The sequence below is a fragment of the Amblyomma maculatum genome, chromosome 1 (genome assembly GCF_055883805.1).
Source record: "Amblyomma maculatum isolate TAMU_Amacu chromosome 1, ASM5588380v1, whole genome shotgun sequence".
NCBI lineage: Eukaryota > Metazoa > Arthropoda > Arachnida > Ixodida > Ixodidae > Amblyomma > Amblyomma maculatum.
Genome location: NC_139344.1, coordinates 163,289,901 through 163,307,035, shown reverse-complemented (window position 1 = coordinate 163,307,035; position 17,135 = coordinate 163,289,901).

Here is a 17,135-nt window from a genome sequence, read left to right as displayed (position 1 = left end):
CATTGATAAACAGGAGAAAAAGGATCGGTTGCCCCGCCGGGGTGGTGCAGTGGTAAGACACCCGACTAATGTGCCGGAGTACCCGGGTTTTAACCTGACCTCGGCGGCAGCGTTTCGATGGAGGCGAAACGAAGAGGCGTCCGTGTGCTCTGCGATGTCAGCGCACGTTAAAGATCTCCAGGTGGTCGAAATTACTCCGTAGCCCTTCACTACGGCTCCTCTTTCTCTCTTTCCACTTTCACTCCCACCTTCCTCCGTTCCCTTACGACGTGGTTGCTGTGTCCACAGAAAACAAGTGAGACAGTTACCACGCCTTTCCTTTTCTATAAATAAATCAGCAAACATTTGAATTGTCACGTTAAGGCTGCTTGCTATGCCATTGATAAACAGGAGAAAAAGGGTCGGTGCAAGGACTGTGCTTCGCGGTACGCCAGAGAGTACACCGACTTGATCTGAAGACTGGCTTTCATAAAATACAAATTGACGACGACCTGAAAGATACGCTTCCAACCATTTGGTTACATTGCAGATGCCGAGATAGCTGTGGATTTTGTAAAGTAACTTTTAAGGAATACGGGATCAAAAGCTTTTGATAAGTCTAAAAATATCAGATCAATCTGTCCACGTTTATCAATTGTGAAGGCTAGGTCATGTTTGGTTTCTATTAGCTGTGTTGTCGTTGACAGGCCTTTCCTAAACCCATACTGGTTCGGATGTAGGATATTGTTTCGTTCAACAAATGTTATTAAGTGTTTAAGAATAATATGCTCACGTATCTTACATGCAGTGCATATGAGTGAAACAGGGCGGTAGATTGAGGGATTCGAACTATATCGCCTGATTTGAAAATCGGAACAACTTTAGCTACTTGCCAATCTTTAGGCACCTCAGAAGTTTCAAGGAACTTTTTGTAAATCAGTAGTAAGTACCTCGAAATCCCCTCTAAATATCGTTTGAGAAACGCATTTGGTAAGTTGTCGGGTCCATTAGATTTTTTTTCATCAACATTGAGCAGTAAAGAGAAAGTACCGGGCTGGGTTAAGATTAAGTCTTCGACTTTATTGTAACTAACATGATTATCAAACTACAATGGAGGCGAGATGCCGTCATCAAGAGTGAACACTGATTTAAAATAATTGTTAAATTCATTAGCCTTTTGCAAAGCGTCCTTTGGTGGTAAATTGCTCTTCTTATGCGCCCTAGAAGATAGATAACACCAAAATGTATTCGGAGGCTTCTTGATAAACTCCTTCAGTGTAATGTTAATATATTTATGCTTTGCATTCTTCAATAATTCTTTCAGAGTTTTCGACATCTCTCGAATTATGATACTATAGCTAGGCAGTTGCATGAATGTGAAAAAAGTGTGTTGATTGAAACGCAAAAGACTATGTAACGACTTTAATGTCTGCACAGGGTCTCTGTGGAAGAAACAATTAATAATCGCATTAATCATCCCCTCTTCTTTTGTCATACTACCATAGCGCAAATGTTTCGCTCGCTCAACCTTATCTTTCCGTTTAGTAATATAACTTATTTTCTGCGATGTGTGCAGCATTAGGCTTTACACAGCAACAAGTTTTGTGTTGTGTAAGAAACAGTTTATTACTGTTGCGGGGACGAGACAAGACTGGATTCAAATAAAATACTTTTGCATAATTTGTTACTCAACACCGTGACTTCTTGAAGGTTCTCTTGTCTTTGTGAACCTTTAGACAGTGGCACCCATATAGGAGAAAAAGGAGGAGGGGGGGGGGGGGGGGCATAGCCTTTGCACATCTCCCTACCTGAATTTCGTTTTCATGCTTTCACGGAGGGAGTACAAAGTCAGACAGACGCCTATGTCGTTTACGTTTCGCTTACAGTTAAATATGCGCTTCATATTTGGCGCTAGCCTTCAAGTTATAATAGATTAGGGTAAATACAGGATGATTGCGTATGAATATTACTCAGTTCAGTTCAGTCGTTCAGTCGTGTCCGACTCTTCGTTACCCTATGGACCATGTCACGCCACGCTTTCCGGTCTCTCACTATCTTCCTAACATCACATAACTTCATCTGCAGTGCCTCGAGAATGCCATCTAACCATCGCGTTCGCTGCCTACCCCTTCTCCGGCGACCCTCAACCTTTCCCATCATCAAATCTTTCTCCAGCGACTCCTCTCTTCTCATCAGATGACCAAAGTAGCTGAGCTTTAATTTTAGAATTTGACCCTCCAATGAGCAGTCAGGGTTTATGGTCGACAATATTGACTGATTTGATCTTCTGGCAGTCCAAGGAACTCTCAAGAGTCTTCACCAGCACCACAATTCAAACGCGTCAATTCTTCGGCGGTCAGCCTACGTAACCATTAATATTCAAAGAATGGGGTGGGGTGAAACATCTATGCCATGTGCTATTTATTACTCAACAGCAGAGCAAAGAAATGTTCCTATACAAAAAAGGTTAACAAAAAATTGTTTCTATTTTTTTAATAAGGAAATCCGTTCCGCACTCCTTCTCCCCTTCTCTCTCCTCGGCCCTCCACTGCTCCCAAAGGGTCTTTCACGCTTTTTAATTTTTGAAATAAACGTCTACTTAGTCGCCGCTTTTTGATTTTCATTTATGGTATATCCTTTCCTCAGAAAGCAATTGCTTCGCGTATATAGCAAAAATTTATACAAGGACGTTTTGTAAGCTACCTCGGCATCAGTTTCACAAAAAAGTTTTATTCCTGTTTTATTCCAATACACTTGCCGAATTTCTGACTGAAACATTTATATAAAAGAAAAACGCGGAGTGATTATTTGGAAGGTGATACTAATTTTCTTCAAACTACGATTAGGTCATGTTATGCTGCATAAAAATGGGCATGCGATTCCTTATTGAATCGCTCAGACCACAACCTTTAATGTATTAAGGTCCTAATTCATTAGGAAATTGTGAATAATAGTCTGAGATGTTGGAGTAACTTTAGGCTGGGATTCTATAAAATTGAAACATCCATTCGGAATAAAACTTCTTTAAAATTGATTTTCTTAGCGCTTTAAGCTCTCATATCGATTTTGAAGCCACCGCCAATGGCGACCCTTTCCCGCCTCCTGTTCACTGCATTTAGGAAATGATCCAAAATAGCTAAATAGCTGAAAATGACAAGATATGACAAGCAGAGCCATTGTAGTGGGGCCCATGCAAATTGTCTGGAGAGCCCGCTTTGTTTCGCATGTCAAGATGATAAAAGCGGCTAGTGTTCACTTTACCTTGTGAGATACGATAACCATCTCCAGAAGCAGTCGTTTGTAAGTTAATACCTCACCCGAGCCGCAACAGCAACGCCGACCACCACTTTTACGGCAGTCACGGGGAGAGAAGGAGATGTCCGGGACTTATATGGCTAGGTGGCATTGCTCCAGCCCTCTTAAAACGTAAGACCGGCGACCTTTTTTGCTGAATTCGATTAATGCTTGCTCTATATTGCTGAAGGCTTTCTCAGCACAACATATGAGTTCATTATCGAAGTACTTGAGCAAATATTTCATACAAGCAAGAAGCTTTGAGCCACAGAGACAACTCTCACGTGTAGCCCAGGGGGGAGGAGGGGGGGGGGGGTGCTTTGAATTGATGTCAGTGATGGTGCAAGGAAGTCGCTTTTACGGGGTGCCACGCCGTACAGAAAGTGAACACGTGCAAAGACTGATCTTAAAACAGTGGTTCTTTCTCAAAGCCCTGCGGCAGTTCATATGCCACGACAGCGCAAGACACTTTAGTAAAAACAAATAGGAGTTAAACTTCGCCATAAGAGTAGTACCACCACCTTTTCATTGCGCGGATTAAAAAAAAAATCAATTCTTGTGTATATCATTTTAATTTTGAAATTAATAATACAGTAGCATTAGTACACATCCCAGACCTACGTTAGTAAGTCATACAAACCACAACACGTTCACTAAGTGCCCCTCTAACACACTTGGTAACAAGGGCCCTTGGAGGCCTATGCATTGCGTGCCCGTCTGGCATGCAGAAGACGTGGCTTTAAACCTAGGTGGCGACTGATTATTTGATTAAATTTCTTATAATTTCTGAAATACCCCTATTCGAGAAGCCCATAATGATCATAATATCGAAACTGGTCACAGCTTGTGTGTACTACGCCAAGTACTATTAAAATTTACGCAATGCAGAACTTCGGGGCTCGGAAAAAATATCCACAATTTTATTCACATCATAAAAAGTTAAAACGCGCTCAGGAAGCTCTAGGGTTACTGGTCGTCCTAGTCAAGAAAACGAACACGTATTATGAGTTTCAGATCATCCTTCCTCACAGTACATGAAACAAATATGTTTCGTTCTTTTGAAACCGCTCTAAATGGAATAGTTCTTAAAAAGCTCTGCGTACTTCATAAACTCAAGTCTAGTAATTTGTGAATCTGCATGAGGACTGTGTAATATATAGGCAGCAGGATTTAGACTGCATAGCTTCATAGACAATCCAAGACAGCGAACGAATAGAACAGTTTTGCGTTCTGAATAGATGTAGTCTCCCCTTTTCCTCCTTTTATTTTTCACTCGAGCTTAACTTGCGTGAAACGTGTGTTTAAACTGATATTAGTCGACAGTGAGCACAAATAGAGCACCCTTCTGCACTAGCGGGCTCAGCCCATACTGCATTCTTGCTGCCGTGTACCGCTCAACTGCTGCATAGCCTGGTTGATTGCTGGCTTATGCTTCTGTGCGGTAAAACAAAGGAAATCGTTTCTAAAATAAAAATATGATAATGAAATCTTATTACGCAAATTGCGCTGGGGATCTGGGATTATTCAGTGTTGGTCTCATTCCTGGTCTCCTTAAAACTGGAACCTCAGTACGTTATTTGCTTCAAAACTGGACAGGACCCCTTTATTCGTGTTCTGGATAAAAACGCTCAACTATTCCTATCTCCACGAGTAAATAAAGATTTTCTTATTTTTAACAAAACTCAAGCTTCCCATCATGCAGCTCGCGAAGAAGAGTCAGTAAAGAGTGAAAATTTCAAATCTGCTGCTTTTTCGCATGAAACATCATTGCTCGCATCAAGGATAACTTGATCAAAGATGTCTCTGCTCTTCAAATCCTGAAACTTTTGTGTCGTCTTGCAACTGTTTAGGAAGCCTTCCTTTAGCCTTTGGTCTTGATTGTAGGCGTGATAGCAAAGGGATCAGGGACAGCTGTTTGCTAAGACTTCTGCATGCGATGGTTCGCCGATAGTTGTATTCGTGGAAGTCCCGACCAGCCGCGTAATTAATGTAAGTTTTGCGTAGTAGCTGCTCTAACATTAGTGGTGTATACCTACCCGACAGCGTTGAGGCTCCTATCAAGCGGAGAACTTGGCGGGACTGTTGCTGGGTGAAAGAAAACCAGGATTGGTAGAAAAGGTTTGGCGTCAAATGTGAAGCGGCGGATTGAAAGTTATTGAAATATTACATAAATTGTGGTGTAAGAAGTGAATTACGCTCGCCATGGGAATTGAATTCTCGATCTCTGTACCTCGAATCAGGAATGCTTACCCGAGGCCACGCAGGTAAGTGGTACGGTCGTATGGCTTGGGCAAAGCTGGCCGTTACATGTATGTCTCGTGGTCCTGCGCATAATGTGGATAGCTTACGAGTGTTTGCGAATGGCATGTGTGAGATTAGAGGGGCCCTAATTAGGGAAGTAATGACTAAGCGAGTAGCAGAGTGCATGCTGGTTAGAGATCAGTCTCAGCGAACGTGGATCCGCAAGGGAAGCCTCTAATGGGAGCTAACTCTGTCACGTGATATATTTTAAAGGCGGAGATTAAGTGCACCTATAATTTTTATTTCATTCAGCGCATACTTCTACTGTTCAACCATTGTGCCAAAACTACGAAAGCTATCAAAAAGCTCGAAGTTACACTAGAACAATGTATCAAGCTGGGGGAAGGTTGGTGGTTCGGGTTTATGAGTAGGACGTGCAATCGAGAAGAAGAATTAGCTAAACATATCTGATGGTTGAATGGTGGTTTGTGGTTTTTAACGTCCCAAAGCGACTCATACTATAAAAGACGCCGTAGTGGAGGACTCCAGAAATTTCGACCACCTGGGGTTCTTTAACGTGCACTGACATCGCACAGGACGCAGGCGTCCTGCTTTTCGCCTCCACCGAAAAACTGCCGCCGAGGCCGGGATTCAAAAATATCTAAGAAGAGGAGAAGGGGGAAATGGATTCTGGCTGGACGTAGTTTGGAGAGCCGCGTATCCTCTATTGTGCTAGGCTATCAGCTGCCTTGAAGAGGAGAAAATTATATAGTGGAGACGGCATCGGAGTCAGGCGCAGGAATTTACGAAATTTGTTAAGATAGGGTGGCCGCGGCTGGTGCAGGGAAGGACTGAGTGAAGGTGATCGCGAGGTTATTGAGGTTAATCATGATGATAATGTATGGTAACGAAAGAGGTGCGCTTCTAATGGTCGGAAAATGCGTGGACTCAGGAGTCGCGTATCTCGTGCCCACAAAGCCTCCCTCTGCTGCTCATGCCACTGCTGCCTAAACGGGCGGATGACGTCGGCGTTTAGATTTTACGGAGACGATCTTCAAAATTTAATTTTTGTTTATCCAGAAATTTACGCGGAACGTACAGTCCTAACATTCTTCATTATAACGCCCGATATCCAGCCTTCGTCAATTTTCAGCACCTTGCGTTCACATCGACGCAAAGGACTTCGACGTTTTCAAAGATGTTCGCAGTAAACTCCGTACTTGAATAGTAATGAAGTTGTGAAGGTGGCTGGAATTGTGTGGCAGCGACTGGCATTTGGATGTAGTTGGAAGTGCTTCTGTACAACTTGTAACTTCGCTTAACGCAAAACAGTGGCAACTGAGGGAAAGAAAAAGTTACACAAATATTCATTATCCCAGCCAGGACAACTTATTTACCAGAGTTTTGCAGGTTGTAGTACAATGAGTAATACTGATCTCCGCACAGCTTGCAAGAAATCTGTTTTGCACTGTGTCGAAGACTATGACGTCTGCACGAAGACGTTTTAGTTTCTCGCTTAATGTCTAACATTATTTTTATTTCATATCAAGCCGATATAATTCGAGCGTGTGCGTCGAGCAGCGGTTAGTCTTTCGACATCCAGTATTGATTTGACCGTTCTATCTGCGGTAGAGTTCTGCTTCACTTTCGGGCAGCTTAGAATTTTCGTAACGTGATGTCTATTTATAACCTCTTTATTATGCGGATAAATACTTAGTGCAAAATTTGTTGTTGAAGCCAGTCCATCCTACAGCTGCTGCATGTTTACGGTTTCTTGTAAGTAGCTTATTTCACGCGCCCCCCCCCCCCCTATTCTCCCCCCCCCCCTCTCCCCATCAATGTCATGTAATTTTTCATGGAGCAACGTTTACAGCTTCACCTTTCCTTTGTTTCTTTTTTGCAAAGTAAAAGAAGTTACTTGAGTCCTCTTTTGGTTTGATGTAGGTTATCCTACTTTTTTTTCTTTTGATGCGAATACATTTTCTGTTCTTTGATCTTCATTTGCCCTTGGAAACACGAGCGCACGACATACGCTTCGTGGCACCTTCCTTCCTCGGCGCTTTCGCCTCTACTTTTCAGATCTGTCATTCCTGCTTCTTTATGTGCACCTTGTCTAGCGTTCGTCTGCAAAAGATCAAGGTGCAAGATCGCTATCTTCCGTTGTACACCGCTCGTAGCCGGGTGGCAGATGTTCTCAATCGGGTCATTTCTCGCCTCTTGCCTTCGCGCTCATCCAAATGACCTTCTTAGGACCCTTCGTCCACGGGCCAAGCCACGCTGTCCGGCGGGCACTTGAGGCGTAATCTCGGATATTGACGCCGCCCTACCGTTATGTGGAGCAGGTACCTCTGTGGGCGTCGTAATGCGGCCATTATGGTATATGTTGTTCTCAAAAGAAAGCGTCGAGGGCGCGGGGAATGTTCGCAATTCCTTCGCTCTTGCTAAACATCGGGAGGTGTTCATTTAGCCCGTTTACCTTGTATTTGTGATTTTTACCTTAGTCGAGTTTCGCTCCTTCATCCACGTTTTCCGTCGGGCGTATTCAGTGCGTGTGGTGTGCAGTGATGACACACGGCGCATAAAAATAAAATATTAGCAACAACCAAAACGCATTTTATCAATAGAGTGCACGTCAGTTTTTTTTTATCTCTGTAGCTCTCTGTGATGTTTAGTGGTTATACGGACAGCCTACGGCTCTTACTTAAACCGGCAAATGCCGAAGTCTTTTTTTCTTAGCACATCTCAGCGAAGCATTTCTAGCTATCGGCACGTTTCGAGAGGCTACTTGTGTGGGGCTCAACTGCCATTAAACTAGACGTGTACGTTTTCTGATCCTCCTAGCACAGCTGAGTCCAAGCTATACATGAGGCGGCTCCAAGATCATACGTGTCAACTGGAGCACGTACACTAAATTGCGATAACCCTCCTTAACTGTTTCCAAGCGCTTCTTTTGGTGAAATTACTTCACGGATGCGAGAGGTTAACCAAAATAAAAGGGTCACAAAAAAGTCGGGGCTTATAGCTGTTCTCGTGCGCTACTCCATAGCCGAGCCACTCAAGAATCAGTGCCACATAACCAGTGAATTCTGCGTCGTTGACCCGTCAGTGCTTTTCGCCTTCCGAGCTGCGAATGACAGAGGAAGAAATGGTATCGAAGCGTGCTTGGAATGCATGCTAAGTCGAAAACATGGCCGTCAATAAAGTCATAGCCGCGTGTTTTGCGGTACGCACCATGTTGCGCTATGTCTTGCCGAAGCGGACCTTATTGAGCGCTGCCGCATATGGGAATAAGTAAATGCTGCCTGTCTCGAACTACCGTTCGCGCTTTACTTGCTTTCTGTTTGGTGTGCCGTTAGCAGAACTGAAGCAGCCTAGCGCAGTTAGCTTTGAGCGATTGACTGCGGACCCCACTATTGATGAAGTTTTCTATATACTCGCGCTCGAACTTGCGATATTTTAGACCGGTTACTCCGTTCTCAAGGTAGCGCTCTAACCTGAAACCCGGAGCACCAGGCTGGACCATCGATTCTATATACTTGCTCACTGAGCCAAAAAGGGTGCCCAGAAAGGCATAAAGTTATTTGTCCGCTGACGTTTTTACTGATAAGAGTAGGCTTTTAATTGGAATAATTTATGTTTATGTCTACCCAGGCAAGCCTTTTTTTTTTTTTTTGCAGGTGCGATGAAAGTACTATTTTTTTTCTTTTTTTTAGTGAATCGGTAGGGGGGTACAGAGGAAATTTTTTTTGTTCATACCCAAAAGGAGGTTTTAGATGTAACCTCCCAAAATTAATTTTACCACTATATAAGACCTAATGAGGAAACTATGGGGGTTAGTTTTTTCAGGGACATATATTTTTTGGGACTTCTGCTCTCGCTGGAGCTTTTTATCAATCCTAGGAACACTTGGAGCCTTTGAATAAAAACCGAAGCGACGCCATGTAAATTTTTTTACAGTGCACGCAGTGCATTGCGCTGTAACTGATGCATTACAATAACACACAACGCATTACAGTAACGCATTTCCGACGATCAGGGGGATCGAGGTGAAGGAATAATTGCAGCGCTACAACTGTCTCTTTACAGGTCACCACAGCAACCCTGCGCCGGGGTAAGATAGTTGAATGATAGAGAGGTGGAAATTCCGGGCAGGGAGGAAATCGGGGCAAATAAAAGAGCACACGCACTCGCCGAAGGTGCGTGTGGATCTAAGATCAGCCGATTTTATGTCCCAGTAAAGGAATAAATGTTTGCAGCAGTTGAATTGAAAGTCAAATATATTTTTTTTGCCTTTTCTATTTATGCTGTACATTTCCTTCTTCTATTTTTTGCATTTCGGGCAGCTACCGCACTAAACGAAATAAACAACAAACTACACATCGTGAAACCAGTCGTCGTAGAATGAAAATCATGCAGTCATCAGAAAGGCTTCATCGAGGTAATATTATGTCGTCTTCGCATTGGACACACGCATCTAATACACAACTTAATTCTCAAGAAGATGAACCAAAATGTGAAGGTTGTGGATAGGCTCACAATAAACCACATTTTACTTTCATGCAGACAACGCGAAAAACTTAGGGAAAAACACTTCACACGGCTTAACATATACCGTTCCATTCCATATTACTCTTATGAGAGAATGCACTTGTTAATATGGCCTGTGTTTTTACTTTCTTAGAAGGAACAATTTTCTTATACAAGCTATGATATCCTGACATTTTAATCATCTACCAAGAAAACATAATCCTCTTGTGCTTGGCGCATGATAGCCTTAGTTACTTATGCGTCATAGAACCCAACAGAACACAACACGCCTTTTTTTTTTATTGACATTAAAAGCCAGTACGCACACAGTTCGCTGGGCTCATATAGCCTTACGGCTTGTGATGGGTTTAAGTGCTAAATAAGCACAATAATACAGGCAGACCTTATCATAACAGGACACAGTCACTCACCGCACAATTCAGTAATGCACAACAAAAATTGGATAGCTGTACTGCTTTCGGTTTAGCCACAACACAGTCAGTTGGAGAAAAAAATCTAAATTATCCCTCACAAATTTTATTCTTCATTTCCATGGAAATTCGTAGAACACGTTTTCAGAAGCCGAAAAGTTACTTTCTTCTCTTACTTCATTTGCCACTTCATTCCACACATGAGATATGTTATATTCTAGGAGTCTCTGGACGTACGTGTTGTAAAAAGGGGGTACATTAAATAGATTGTTAGTGGCAGCCCTTGTTTGTTTCATTGGTAATCTAAATAACCTAGGAGGCAGGGGACTGTACGATCTTATTTTATTGTTGACTATTTCAGCTATCATCATTTTACATTCCATTGATATTAGTAGGATGCGAAGTTGTTGAAAATTTGGCTGACTGCAGCAAGCGCGGTTTGAGTAAGTGATTATACGGATATCACGTTTTTGAAGAAGAGAAACGGGATCTCGATGTGTTTTATATGTGCGGTCCCATATTTATAGAGAATAGGATAATTGCTGTGCAGAAAGGTGAAGTACAGAATGAGTAAAGTTAGAATACTGAAACATTCCTTGGCCCTTAGTAAAATATGACAACCATAGGCTAATTTACAGCGGACATTATTAATTTGTTCTTTCCAGTTCATATCAGACGCGAACGGGACACTAAAATACTTTCAATCCAGTTAAGGCAGAAAAGATGTTGAATGCGCTAGTCTTTTTGTTAATAATGACCAAAACAGTTGCATTGGGTTACCCTCAGCATAAAATAACTCGTATTTAGATAATAAATTTTCCCTCTTAGAACGTAAATTTTTAATTTCTGTTACAGTCTTGTGTATCAACCGTATCGAAGGCTTTTGATATGTCTAAGTATACTACTATGGCTAGTTTGCTATGATGAAGCGCAGTATTTATGAGTTGTATAAGAACAAGAACTGCGGTGGATGTTCACCTTTGGGGCCTGAAGCCGTGCTGATTGTGACAGATAATGTTATATTATTAGAACATTCTGTATGCCCTTGCAAAGCACCTTTTCAAAATTTCATTTAACATCTTACCTTTCTATAGTTTCACAGGTCAGATCATTCACCGTCTTTGAAGATAGGTGTAACCTTTGCAACCTTCAGTTCGTCAGGATATATTTCATTTTTCAGTGAATGGTTAAATATATCTAGCAAATGAATTCCTAGTATATCAATACTGATCAGTCTGACGGGTATTGCATTAGGTCCTGCCGCCTGGCCAGGTGAAAGGCTGCTCACTGCTGTGATTATTTCTTCCATTTCTATGCCAGCCAATGAAAAGCGTTTTTGATAGACTCTGGCATGCCCGCCATAGTTGCATCAGCATGTATGTACCTGCGCTGCAACTGTAGGCACTGTGGAAGCAAAATATGCACTAATTATGATACAGCAGTATGTTCGCCAACTCTCTCAAGAAGTGTAGCGGTACTAGATCGCAGGCCGATTGCGTCGTTCACTGTCTCGTGTGTGTGTGTGTGTGTGTGTGTGTGTGTGTGTGTGTGTGTGTGTGTGTGTGTGTGTGTGTGTGTGTGTGTGTGTGTGTGTGTGTGTGTGTGTGTGTGTGTGTGTGTGTGTGTGTGTGTGCGTGTGTGCGTGTGTGCGTGTGTGCGTGTGTGCGTGTGTGTGTGTGTGTGTGTGTGTGTGTGTGTGTGTGTGTGTGTGTGTGTGTGTGTGTGTGTGTGTGTGTGTGTGTGTGTGTGTGTGTGTGTGTGTGTGTGTGTGTGTGTGTGTGTGTGTGTGTGTGTGTGTGTGTGTGTGTGTGTGTGTGTGTGTGTGTGTGTGTGTGTGTGTGTGTGTCCCAGCATTCTTGGAACCGTATTACACAGGGCGAGATCTATCAAAGTACTTGAGCTACTTGTGGCATTAGTAGGCTCTGTAGTAAGGTTCCGCAAGGCAGATGATTCCAGAGGGAATGTGTAGCCGTTCGGTACGCCATGTGTTAGATCACCCACTATGAAATATTGGAGCGACGCCCATGAAAACATTCCGTTAAGATCATGTCAAACCTCTCAAGAAACAATGCTATCGGTGAGTTTGGTGGACGGTACACTATTCCAACCATCAAACCACTCTGAAGTTTTATGAATAGGATTTCAATGCAGTCTAAACTCATACACGCAACTGTCATTAGCTGGTAGGAGAGACTTTCCTCGGCAGAAATCTCTACCCACCTCCCCTTGTACGTGTAACTCATGACTGAAATAAAAAATTATAACCCGGAAAAAAATCCATTTCATAAAGCTTGAGCCAAGTTTCACTTACGGCTATCGTACTTATCAAAAGCAACATCCATACCTTGCCACATGTACAACAGGTGATTTAGGTTGGTTTGTATGCTGCCCACGTTACATTGCAGAATTGAAAACCTTTGATCACCAGTTCAGCACCAGTTCGGCTAGTCGCTTGTAACGCGTATTTCGGAAGACGAGTGGGTAACTTTTGTCAGCGAGAATCTAACCCAGTACCTCCTTACATAGCAGCGTGCGCTCTATATTAAAACTACGGCTGCGTTTCTATTTAAACGGATTAAAATACTCAATAAATTGGAACGACAGATATTCGTTACTGTTAACATAACTTCAAAAAGCTGGTAAACCAGGTAGTAATGAGCGCTAACTTGTGTTTCGAAACAGTATATGTACTGAGGTTTTATCGGCAACTCGTATATATCAGTTCATCCTATAAGTTTTCGTGAAACTCAGAATGTTGCATTCAGTCTTAACTCGATAATGTTCAAGTCCTCATTGCTTGCAAAGTCTAGCGTCGGTGTTGTCGGCTTTGTCGGAGCAAAAAAGTTGGAAGGCATTTCAGACTGCTTATGTATTCGAGAGCATTAATGCCTCGTCTCGCGTTTATATTTCGTCAGTTGGAATCCCTGTCGCGCGTTAGCAACCAACTTGACTATAGCAGTGGGATGATATTTGCAAAGAGAAATCGCATGAAAACACCCAGACCTCCGTACGAGGATCGGTTACATAGCTTGGTTCGAACCATTCGAAATTAATCTGCAGCCTTGCGCTGCAGCACACCTTTCTCTCTCTCTTTTTTCCCTGCCATCTTCCTCCCTTCCCTCACGGTGTTTTTCGGGTGTCTGCCTAGAAATGAGATGGTTAGTTCGCGTTTCTTTTCCTTAAACAGTTTTCATTTTGGTTTACGTGCAGGTGTAATATGAAAGTCGCAGGACAGCCTACAATTAAGGGTACTACGTTGTCGGAGGAAGAATTTTCCCGAGCTTGCCAATAGCTTGACTTGCAGATGTATGCTCTTTACAACGAGAATTGCGCAGCGTCAACCGGAACGCTGTAGACGAACGGTGCCGCATGGAGACCTGCTAGCTATACCGCACGGCACGGGCGAATGGCGAGCCAGAGGTTGTGAGAGGAAGTGGACCCCCTGGCCCTTCGTGGCTGTGAACACAGATACCTTTGCCCGTTGTGGTAGTGGGCTCCCTATGAAAGGGGTATTAGGCCCTCATGCCATCGTCACACTCACTGATTCGGTGGCTAGACGACGCCTGCTGCGACGCCGTCATATTGGTACCATCGGTCGCCCCCAGCAATGGTCGCCTGCCGGCCACCTTAGCACCACGAGCATACCATCGGGAGGTAGTAGTAGACAGGTGATAAAGCCGGGCAATGAGCGGTCGACGGATTGTGTGACGTCACGACGCCACATGAAGTCACAATTTGGCAGGAGCTGCCAGCTCGGGTAGCTCCTTTGAGGTGGGAATTTGACCCTGCGGGACCCTATAGGATCGCGTGTCAGACGCTCTACTTCTATAGGCCACGCAGGCACGTTCGCACGGCCTCGTTAAGGCGTGTCTTGGTGTCGACTGATCTTTCACATAATGTGGTAGTTTGCCAATGGCAATCGGTATGTTTTATATAATAGAAGCAAAAATTAAAGTAGCTGTGATTAAACGAGCAGCTGAGTGCTTTAAGCAGGCGACCATTTGTTAGAGAATCGGGTGAAGCGAGCCTCTAACGCTGTCGCGTTTTGATCGCAGAACTAAGATGTCCCCCCAATTGTTTTTTTTTTTCAGTAAGTAAATAATGAGTATCTCTCGTTGATTTCGTTGCGTTTTTATGTATGCAGCGATTTCAAAGCGCCGTTTCATCACTTTTATAAGTGTCTATGAAAATCAAATGTATATGCGCCAAATTATATTGACTGCATGCATTGAAATTTTTAGCGCGAAAATGGATCCCTTTAAAGTAAATTTTGCGAGTTGTTCAATGTTTCTTTATTTATTAGAAACGATGAGGGTAGGGTCAGGCAATATGTGGAATCCCTCTTCACTCAAAGCATTTTGAGCACCCCATAGACAAGTAATGTAGTATAAAAGACGCATGTAAAAAAAAATGTAAACCTGGAACGAATCTTGGGCGAAACGAAAAAGCGCGAAACGTTTGACGCTTGCGATGTACACCCTTGCTCGGAAGTTTAGAGCCTCGGGGATTTGCTTCTGAACCGCACCAAATGATTGGTAACGCTTTATTTGTGTTCAATTTTGACCGCAAGAAGATTTTTGCTCCTGGCCTTTCCAACCAATAGGCTTCCACCAGTGCTAAAGAAGCCCAACTACGCGGCTTGGAGACAAACCTTTCTAGCTCAAGTCTTTTAACAAAGGCTGTGCGTACATATATGATGCTGATAACTCAGCACAAAAATGCTTGTGAAGCAGTATTGCCATCGAACCTAATCATCGCTACCACACAAATATAGAAAAAATAATTGTGCCAAGCTGTCGAACCTATATAGTGTCAAGCAAATGTAACACAACGTTACGAATGTCACTTCCCTCCCCCCAACCAGTGAAAGGCTGAAGCTTTCAATGAAATCGTTCACAAGAGTGTGTTATCGAGGAGCAATACAATACCGGGGCGCAGAATTCGTGGTAATATTTAATTGGAGAAAAGATGCTCAAAAACTCAAAAGCAGCTGCTGACATAGGGTAAAAACAACACATCGCACATTATGAATGGGACTACACAAGTCGAAAAAAATGTTTCAAGGACGTCTATGCAATTTAACAATTTTGATTAGAAGCATCTCCCGCTCTAATGCTTGCTAAAAACAAAAAAATAGCTTCCGATGTCTTAATTTAATCTGCTAAATTTATAGAGGAATCCGCTACAAATCCCCTTGTATGTATAATTATGCACGTGGGTAGGTGTGATTATATCCATACATTAACGCATACGTTATGTACGTTCTTTTATCGTAAAAGTGTTTGCAATCAATCGCTCTTGCCAATTTATGCTTTCATTCCGTTCTTATGCATGATGCCGAACATGTGCAGGGCACGGCCTTTGTCAGGCTTAACTTCTATAGCCTTTATTTCTAGCGTGCCTCTCTCGTCCACGAGAAATCAATATATAAGCTTCAACGTTGCTCACTTGTTATAAATATGTGTGTCAAGCGCACAAACACACGCGAAATAGAAGTTTCGGCAAAAAGAAATTGATTTTATATTTCACCTCCATCAATCCTCATACGGGCACGCTTCAAAAATTAGCGAATGATTTTCAGACAAAAGTTTCAAGTGAATGCTATTTGCAAATGAAAGTATTGCTATTGATTACAGCGCTACATTTTCTGCACAGTAAAGCTCCTTAAACGTATGTTTTTAATTCCTTTTATGTTTTATCTGGCTTGAGTGAACTTCCATGCCCATCATCGTGGTTCGACGACGGACCACTTATCAGTGTTCAGGGTCTGCGCACTGTTTGTTTCGACAATCTTCCTTCGAATTTTTTATAATATGAGAAAATTTATAGCACGTATAAAAAAGTAACAAGTTTTATACGCAGCTAGGAAACATTCAGTCTTTGTCAAAAGTTTAGAGCTCAGAGTGTTTTATTCTAAGCCATATGACGTGACTTGCAATGCATTTCGATTGTCCCAAATCCCCTGAAGATAATAGGTCTTTGTCCTAATCTTTGCTACGGGAATGTATTCCTACGAACACTAAAGGAGTCCCAATACGCGGCTTATAAGAAAAAACATGGGCCCGAAACTTTTGACTGAGACTCTACATGTGTTGCACCCATTCTATTTAGCTTAAGCTAATGATTGACGAAGTTAGTCTGGACTGTAAATGAATGCAAAATCTTTGGGCGTATAGATGAATAATAGTATCTTATAGCTTTTTCGTCCCCGAAGCGGTGGTTCAGTTGTTACGGTGGTCGACTGCTGAACCCAAAGACTCGGAATCAAATCCCAGCTGCTTTTCAGTGGAGGCGGTAAGCGAGGCGTCCGTTTGCTGTGCGATGTCAGTGCACGTAAAAGAACCCCAGGAGGACTAAATTTCCGAAGCCCTCTTCTACGACGACCTTCATAGCCTGAGTCAGTCATAACGACTGAGGTTTTTTGAAGTGACGCCGCGCGCACGCTTGTCTTTTGGCGCATGTGTAATACTAAAGATAGATAACAGAAGCGCGAATCAATCGGTGATTTTCGCGAACGGAGCATCACATGCCTAAATGCGAAGCATTTTACAGAACTCGGTTTGGAAGGGATTGCTTGCTGTAGCTACTCCCGAATTTCTTCAAATGGCCTGGCTCACTTCGCTCGAAAACAGATGAAAGCGTTTGCAAAAGTATTTACAACAA